This window comes from Phaethon lepturus, unplaced genomic scaffold (assembly GCF_000687285.1).
Source record: "Phaethon lepturus isolate BGI_N335 unplaced genomic scaffold, ASM68728v1 scaffold2270, whole genome shotgun sequence".
NCBI classification, from domain to species: Eukaryota; Metazoa; Chordata; class Aves; order Phaethontiformes; family Phaethontidae; genus Phaethon; species Phaethon lepturus.
In genome coordinates this window covers 258-10234 of record NW_010513828.1, presented here as the reverse complement: position 1 = coordinate 10234, position 9977 = coordinate 258, and positions in this window count along the sequence as shown.

Genomic DNA, 9977 nt, shown 5'->3' with positions numbered 1-9977 from the left:
AACAAACAGAAATAGTGTTTACTGAATTCATAATTGCATGCATTAGAGAATCAGTCAGTCTAACACTTCTTTTTGTAGCTAAGAGACAAGACATTCCCGCTGTCAGTTGATTGTGCAATGATAATGGAAGAAAATGTCAGCTCAGAGGAGGCTTATCTGGATTTAATAAAAAGAATTACAGTCATTTTCAGACATTTTTTACCCAAGCCTTGTGAAGGCATAAAGAAGAGGAAAAAAGGCAAGATGACTGTACCTTAATGAGTCTACTTAGTCCCCACAGAAAAAGATATTTTGCACTGGAGCTGTTAAGGAACATTTGACCTAGATGTATTCTGCTGACTCAGAGAAGTGCAGGGACACAGAATAATTTTAAATAATTTACTCTCTGTTCCTATGCAGTTTAAAATTTAAAAAAAAGGAAAGAGAAAACATGTTTGAGGGATTCCTAAGGGAGGACAATGGTGTAACTGGAAAAAGAACAAAGATATAGCACAATTATATAAAAAACTGTCAATTTATCTATGCAGATCAGAGAAAGACTGAAGCACTAATTGCACTTTATTTCCTCTGTGGTTTGTCTACATTGCTGCTCTTACCTAAAGTTAATTGATTGCAGTTTATTTGTTTATGCAGGCTAATGTGAATGTTGCCTAAAATGCATATAGGATAGCACAAACATTTTAAGGTTTTAAGTATTTGCAATGACAATACATTAATAAGAAAAGTAAACTGTTTCAGGACTATGACACTACTGTAGCTGGTCTTGGTACATTGCCATATCTGACATTTTTTCCACCATTCAGGGAAACTTCTGGCACATACACCTATGAAAGAAAAAGGTGGGGTGTTTATTGCTTGTTAAAATAGCACTTAACACAAATGTCTGAGATTTCTTCATAGATCTTATAATTGCATCAGAAATTCCAGCCCCAAAATGAACAAATATGTTCCTCTCCTCCCTCCACGATATCCTGAACAAGTAAAAATATCTGCACACATTTGGATTCCTTAGAAACAACTAATACAATCAAAAGTTTCTTCCAAAAAGCTGCTAATTTATTTGAAAGAAAATGCTGGGGGCCGGGGTGTGTGCAAAGCTGGTTTTGATCATTAACTTGGACATCTTTCAAACCATTAAAATGTGACTTTTTATTTTTCTAAAGCAGTACCATTTGACCAGACACTTCTCACAGAGTAGCAGGCTTCCAATATTAAAGCAAAGAAAGAATGCCTTTCAGATAAAGGCTATAATCCATAAAGTGGTAATTATTTGTGAAAAAAACACTTAAGAGTTTGCCTGTAGACTATGAACAGGTCACACAGATGCTCAACCTTGCAAAAAAAGTCAAGAGAAGATGTGTGTTAAAGTTGTCCTCTACCAACACAACGTGGGGTGATGAGATGCCTAGGGAACTCACACAACCTTTTAATTTACGTAAGGTTATATACAAAAATAATCAGCCAATTGATTTGCAAATACATTAGGAAACAAACCAACTCCTTTTTACAAGCAGAGTTTTGACCAGTGTGAAAGGACAAGCTACTATAAGCTGGAATGACTTCAGCTGACAAAATACATCCAGCAGAGGACACCTACCTGCAAACTCGCATATTGTGCCACTAAGTCTCAGTGCATTATTGGTTCTAGATGACTGTCCTGCAGACAGACATGAAGACAAAGTCCCACTTTAATGGCCACTCTTATCCCTTGCGAGTCACCACAGCATTTGTGATTAAACTGAAATGCAACATGTAGAGCGTTGCCCAAGCTTCATCCCTAATGAAACCATTTGTTATTTTGCTATGAATTATTCTGAGAGTGTACATTTATTTTGCTGTGTCAGTGATGTCAACATAACTGCTTTCCGGCATCCTAAGAGTTCATATCTACCTTCAGTAAGTCATTTAGTGCTCTAAATTTGTCTTCTGATGCCTTGCTAGACCAGACAAAATCTTGAGTAACTTGCAGGTTTACTGTGGATCTCGGTATGCAAAGGAAGTATTTTCTTTATTCTAAACACAAACTAAGTGGATTTATTTGAAATACATAAGGCAGCAGAAAGACATTAGACATCCAACAGCCTAGAAAGAAAGGTTAAAGTGATACACAGTACTAATTTCTATTACATGAAGTTCTTCAACTTACATATCAAACATACTGCTTATAAAGATGGGAAGGAATGCTTCAGCATTGTGTTACTGAACAAATTGGAAGGTATGCCAGACTTTTACATACCTACAGACTGAGTAGGCAGGGAAAAGAAATAAAAACCTGTAGGTATCTAATATTCTACAGACTCCTAAAGTCCTCCTTGGAATAAAGCATTTATTTATTTATTGTTATAAAACAAATTTCTGAGTTTGTTTTTGGTTTGGTTTGTTTTGGTTTTTTTCCCTTTAAATATATCAGTAGTTACTGAACCAAAACCTAATTGACATTTTGGTAATCCTTTTTAAGTATGAGTAAGCTATTCTATAACTACACTTCATTTCAACACACACTATATTTTATATAGAGGAGTATATAACACTTAAACACTGCAAGGTGAATGCTACAACCTTGTACTGAAAACATGATCATCACCAGAGTTGGCACTGGGATCTTAAATTACGTTTCTAGAGAAGGAAGCTAGCTAGCCATCTACTATGGTTTAAATCTACTCAGTTTGCTAGGTTGCAATTTTTCCTAGAACCTCATTTGGATCATTTTAAATATGGCAAGGATGGCAGTTTCTCAGATACGCCCGCGACCTGTATTAGTTCAGAACACTACTGAACTTGTTCTTCCTCCATCATATAACTAAAACAGTCTGTTAGCAGCTACCTATTTAAGCAGGACATTTCTACTTGCCTACTTCATTTTCCTTTTTTCTTAGTTCAGCTTCAGTTTGTCCTCATTCTCATTTTCACGCATTTGCCACTTCTTTGCCCTCTCACAAGATACCATCCTGACTCAATACCGAACAAGCATCTTTCATTTACTGGAGGAACAGAATAATTCTCCTTCACAGTACCTCTGATAAATCAGGCTAATTTGCAAAACCACCTACTGTTAATCCCTACTCTTTTTTCACAGATCATTTGCTCCTCCAACAAAAGGCAATCCTGAACACCTTTGAAAACACCAGGAATTACTGCAAATACATCTCAAAGAACACCTTGTTGCCCATTCGCAGCCACAGCTCTTTGCCACAGGGCATGTGAGCATACAGGCCTGATTTTCTCAACAGAGCATATCTCAGACCTACATTTTAGTGTAGACAGAGGTAAACCTACACCATATGTCAACAGGCCCTAGATTTGATTGCAGACCATTACATTCATGGATGAGCCACTGGGAGTTAAGAGAAACAGGGACCATATAGTCTATTATAGGCTATATCCAAAACCATTCTGCATATGAAAGCACTAGAAATAGACAAACAGCTGTACATTATGCTATGCCACTACATAATAACTGCTGCAGTTTCAGGTACTTAACAGGCATCACACTTGGGTGACCTAGAATCATGGTGGGCATAAGGGTTGGAAAACCAGTCCTGAGCAACAGCCACAAGGTACTATACTCCACTCGCTACCTTTTTATTTGACAAAAATGTACTACAGCAGCGATGCAATACTGCAGGTGGTCATATTTTTTCCAGAGTCTCCTGGTCACTATGGCACTTAGCTTAATTTGTGTTCTGACACTTTGAAGAAGCTTTGTTTGGCAAGTTCATTTATTAAGATCTTCTCTCATTGTGATAAATCTCATTTAAATACTGCCACACCAATTCAATTCTATGAACAAATCAACATTACTGTCAATGGTAAAACAGACAAGCTCATAAGTACCTTGATGTAGAAAGGAGTAACATCCGCTGGGTAATGTCTGGCTTCAAACATCACAATGTGAAACAACAGGTACAACAATTATCAGGGCTTCATAAACACGCCTGAACATCACTCTACACCTGAAATGAGGTGAACATGGAAGTGCTATTGCCTAGCACCATCTCAAGAAAACTAACCCATAAATCTTGGGACATAAAATAGTAATCTTCAGGTCAAAAATATCAAGATCTGGAACATGTCACTCTAGAATTTTTCCATTTCACAGTATGAAGATCTTACAAATGCTAACATGTATTAAGAAGGGTCACAAATTCTATTAGGACATTATTAGAACAACTTGCACTACTAGTGTCAAAATTTGTCCACAACTGGACTTTTAGAGTGGTCAACAAGGAATAAAATTGTTATTCTTTAAGTCTGTACATAAAGGTTGCTACATAATTTAATGAAAGCTTTATTTAGATGTCATTTTTCACTTATAAAAAAAGGAACCGACAAATAATGCTGTTATAGCAACAGATACAGAGGACAGATTGCAGTATCCCATCCTCCCTTCATGAACACAACTGTCAGAGACTGAAGCCATGCTCCTAGGAGAATAGGGATGGGCATAAATTATTCAGTGTGTTTTGGAGCCCTCCTCCCAACCCAGAAAAACTGAAATAGCTATATATCCACAACAAAGCACTCTGAGCTTAGCAAGTCAAGAGTCCAAACTGGAGGAAGGAATATTTTCATGCTAACTTGCTCAAGACTTTTTGCATTTTTTGTTTGTTTTTTTTTTTTCCAGAATAACAGTGTGTACTCCTTCTCTGAAAGCTGCAATTTGGTACTGAAATAATCTTTTATAAAGGTCAAGAATTTGACTGCTACAATAAAATTACTTCTCAGAAAAATAACTTTATCCTCCCATATCAAATAGGCATTAACTCTTATCAAGCCAACTAATTTTCATTGTTTGACAAAATAGCCTGAAGACATTAAGCACAAAGTAATTACTAGTTTTACAAAGTTACAAATTATGTGAAAACTGGCTTGCCAAAAGTAGCTTTCACAGTGGCTATGTCTTATTTATTAAAAATTACCAGAAATAAAAATTCAATATTATGAACTATTAGGTTTTGAAGCTCTTCTAATAACTTATTGTTCAAGCAATTCCAAAGCTGATTTCTAAAACAGTAAAAGAACAGCAAGTTCTTTTCTCTGTCTTTTCTTTCAATTGGAAAACAAAACAATAGGCTTATAATGAAAGTGCAGCACTCACTAGGAAGCAGTGGGCAATAAAAAGGATTACTGTGAGAAAACAGGGTCAAAAAAAGGGTCTGTCTTGAAATTTAACTCATGCTTATTGAACCAATACTTTCTTAATACTTTCTTTACTTTCATACTTTCTTAACTACTGCTAACTTAACACCCTGCAACTTTTCCTCAAGAAAAGCTAAATGTGCCCCTAAAGTCACATATAAAAATCCTTTACTTTTAATACAAGTTAGGTTAACTGGGGTTTCTGAAACGTTAATTAAAATTTATTGTTAATGTTAATTAAAGGTTACACCAAATGAAAAAATTCTGAAGTAGCTATTCCTATGTGTAGAGTTACTCCTTTCCTAACAAGACACTGTTTAGGACATGTTAAGTGATGCACATGTAGAAACAGTTCTGCCCTTAATACACTATACAAATTTTTTGTTTTCTACACCGATATAGACTCTTGCCTAAAAAGTTAATAATACCGAGTTACCACCAGATCAGTAAAAGATATTACATGAGAAATCAGCTACCGCCATTACAACTCTTCTTCACAAAAAGTCAAAGCAATGCTCAAGTAGATATTAAGGAAGAAAAGTTCAGTGAGACCATGCAGTCAGCACTGACAACAGAAAAGCATTCACCTCATGTTACTATGAGTAGAATTTAACTGTAAAATTTGCCTTGCATTGATCTGATTTGACCCACAAGCTTGCAAAACTTCAGCTTGATCAAGACAAACCTGCACCTAGGAGCATAATTGCTGCATTCATTACTCAGCATAGCTATGCTAGCAAGTCTTCCAGTATGGATGGAATCATGAACACCACACTTTGCTTTCATTCAGCTTAGTGAGGCTGCACAGATACTCCACACAAACTCGTCTTTCAAACATTTTCTAAGTTTGTCTTCAAGAGTTTTGTTGGCAGTTTGTCAAGCTTTCTGAAGCAGACATAACCAAAGTGTTGTACCAGGTGAAGTCTAAACCTATGCTAACCCCCAGTTTTTCAAGCACACCTGCGATTGTCCTAGATAACCCATTGTTAATGTTGGTGATAAGCAACATTATGTTTTCAAAACACCGTGGGTATCCACAAGAACAAAGGTGGGAGGGTTAACACAGGGGTTTAATCTCAGAGCTCCACAGCAGTTTGGTCAAAACACTGGTTTTACTGATGATATAGCCTAATTTTTCCACCCTCACTTCTATAGATTCTTCAAATTAAAGCTGGTCTGGAACAGGTGCTTTAGGTACCAGAAATACAGAGGCTGCTAAACTCCTCGCTGACAAGTTCTGAGTGCATCCTGGTAATAACAGCATTTTCTTTAACATTTATATTACGAAAGAGATTTGAGCTGCTTTTAAAGTCCAGAGAGCATATTAAACCTTTTACAAAGGCACACAACTTGTTCCTGTGTATTAACAGATGAGTTTTCCTCACTATATTTTGGGCTTTTATAAAACAGAAACCCAGCTGTGCTAACAGTTCTGAACTATTTCAGTGATGTTTAAAGATTTCAAGAAATCTGTTTTCATTGCTACCAGAAAGGGTAAGTGACCTAACTGGCAAGAAACATTTACAATGAAAAAATGAGAGGCAGCATCTGAGCAAGGGTCCTCAGATCAAGATCAAGGCTGTCTCATCAGAAAGGGAAGAATATATCGAATAGGCCACACATTATCTATTCTCAACTCTTCCATATTTTTAATGGGGGAGCAGAAGAAAGGTCAGTTACAACTGTGAAAACTTTGTTCAGGATTTAGTTGTTGGTTTTGAACCTCTATTTTAACCTTCAAATTAAGATGCTTCCTGTGCCTGAGACAAGCTTGTATTCTCCATTTACAAATCAAGCCTAGTGTCTTATGCACATAGAGACATGTGATCTCTGCATCCTGCAGAAAAGCAATGTTTCCAAAAACAGAAATGAAAAGCAAAATTCATTCAGCTTGCAGGCACAGGACAAAGACAGCAAACTGAAAGGCACAATAATAATATTGTTCCCATCTTAGGAAACGCTGAAAGGTTATTTTTTTAATTGACAATTTGGACAGTTTTAATGCATGACTTATCAGGCGAGAGGAAGGTTGCATTTGTTAAGAAATTAGAAAGCAGAGACTGTTCCTGAATATAAAGCACAAAACCATGCCAGATCTGTGTGTCCTTATGGTTTCAACATTTCATTATTAGACCTTAGTCAAACTGTTTGACTCCTTACCACCAATGGATGATGATACCAATTTACTACTTGCAGGTGCCACACTCAACCTTGATTGTCCCTCTAAGTTGTGTCTGAGAAGATATCTAAGAGGAGTTAACAGCAACTGAAACTCAGCAAGCATGCTCAACTTTTCTCTCCCCTCTCCCCCCCCTTTTTTTTTGGCACATTAACAGAAATGTTCACATACTGAACATTTCTCAATAATTTCTTCAAAATGAGCAACATCTCAAACTTCTCGTCAGATATTTGGGATGGCCATTTTCTCCAGTAAGTCTCCTTTTATTTTTTAATTACAAGAACTAGCAATTCCCTACACAGGCATAAAATCTAGTTGTGTTTCAAAGGTTTCATAAGCAGTACAGCCCCTTTGGTCATTTAACTGAGCAAATGCATAATTGGCCTGAAAGGAATTGAAAATATTTTGCTTGCTCTATGTGGGAAAATTTGGAACATTGCTGGCAACAGCTGACAGTTTTCTTAAGACTGTCTAGCAAATTAGATACTGGCCATCAAGTGAGCATGGTAAAACTCTTCAGCATTTCAGGTCCTAACATGTGATAAGGTTTCAGCTGTTATAAAAGTTTTCAGTCCCTTAGACAAAATAGAACTGGTTGGTCAACACCCTCATCAAACCTTTCAAAGTAGGCATCTTTCAAAAGAAGACAGGATCTTATTTTATGCCTCAAGTAACCCAAATTATGTTAATGAAAACATAGTTCTATTTAAAAACAAATTAGGGTCAGTCATCCAGAAGACAACAGATTTCAGTTTCATTTCCATCACAGGCTGTGCATACAGAGAAAATTCATTATTTATACAGACTTTTCACTGAGTAGATGTCAATGCACTTAATTAAGTCTCCAAGCAGTCACAGAACTCTATTCCTTTTGTAGCTGCTTTTCCACCCCGCAGTCTAAGGTCATATTTATAACATTCTCCATTTCGTAGAGAAGCACCTGTTTTCCTGCTTCTGTCACTGGGGCGGAGACCCTTGTTAGGAGCTGCTGGCATCTAAAGCATCTTTGTACAATACACAACTTCATAATGAGAAATCACTAACTGCTGCATAATACTTAGCCATGTAGCTTTACCGCTGTGTAAAGAGCCTGCAAAATCCAGTTTTGTGGTTCAGTTAGGTCTTGATCATGGCACAGGAGAGACTGTCCTCCTCCACACACAACTGGCTAATGCATGCTGACTGGTAGTCATTTCAAATCAGCAACATCGTTATGTTAACAAGGGGTAAAATAAAAAGCATCCAAGTAGCTTGTTGGAAGTCTCAGTTTAATTTAAAGTATAACCTAAAACAAGAGCAAGTGTTGCAATGCTAGCAACAGAGTTTGTAAATGTTAGCATGTAATGCAATACATTGTGGCAGAAACCAGCCATTTGGGTACCTAACACAGAGTCAGGCGTAGGTAGCAATTTTGTGCAATTTCTCAATCTGCTGAATCTGCAGAAAGAGAAAGCCAATAGACTACAGTGACAATGTCGAGCTTCTCAACTCTTCAAGTCTGTAATAAATAAATTCTTACTAGAAGCTTCTAGCGTAAACTAGTACACTTTCCCACATGCAAGGTGCATAAAGCATCCACAGTGGATGACTTCTGAAGGGGAGGGTGGATAGCCAAATCCAGTGCCCTTTACCAAAAATACCACACTCAGCAAAAGTAAACAAAGAGAGTTTAAGCATGCCATATTTTACTGGGGGGAAAAATGTTACAACTGTCTTCCAAAAAAGGAAGTTACCACAAAAATCTCAAACTCTAAGCATCAGAAATACTTTTCTGGGGAGGACTTAAACCTACTCATATCAATAAAGGATTTACATCCACCACATTTGCCTCAATGTAACACCTGTCCTTTCAGACTACATAAGCTCTGGGATCTAAACTGCTAGGAAAAGTTCAGAGCACTATGAGTGGTTTAAGTTAACTTCAGTCTTGATTCACCTCAAATCAGTGGAAGTCCTGTGTTCACAGAGATAAACTTCCTAAATATATGTGATTGAGGGTTTGAGTTTTCTTTTTGTTTGGCTGGAGGGTTTGAGTTGCATGTTATGAACAACACAGCATGTTTAGAGGTGCCTTAAATCCCTAATTCTAAAACAGTGTTTAGACCAATGGTTGAAACTGTAATGTCTATAACCAAGTAAGTCAGCACTCCACTTCTCCCAAGTTCATGTATTTATTATCTTCTAAACTACCAAGTAAATTTAGCACGCACAGATAGCTTGCATCACAGAATTTACCAAGCGTACCACAGCACAATCACTTCTGTAGGATTATTATTTCATATCGTACAGGTACAGATAGCTTTACTCAGTTCTAAGGACATTTTTCACAGGGACTGATTTATGCATATGTGCACTTGTAGGATCAGGGCCCTAACAAAGCTGTCTTCTGCTTGAGATGCTGGTTTAATATTATTTTTTCCCCTCTAATTATCAGTACGGAAGAACATGTCTTTTTTTTATTTGTTTTTCTTTTAAGGCAGGTTAATCATAGCCTCTAGTATTATTATAGTAGCACAAATACAGATCTCAGTTGTGTAGACTCCTGCAGGAAAGTATGTCTGCTCATCAGCCTGCTCGAGTGAATGAAACCATCACATACCTACCTGAGCGTAACAGTGTGCTTAGAAACGCACATGAAGCCATCTAGATTTCAAGGTGA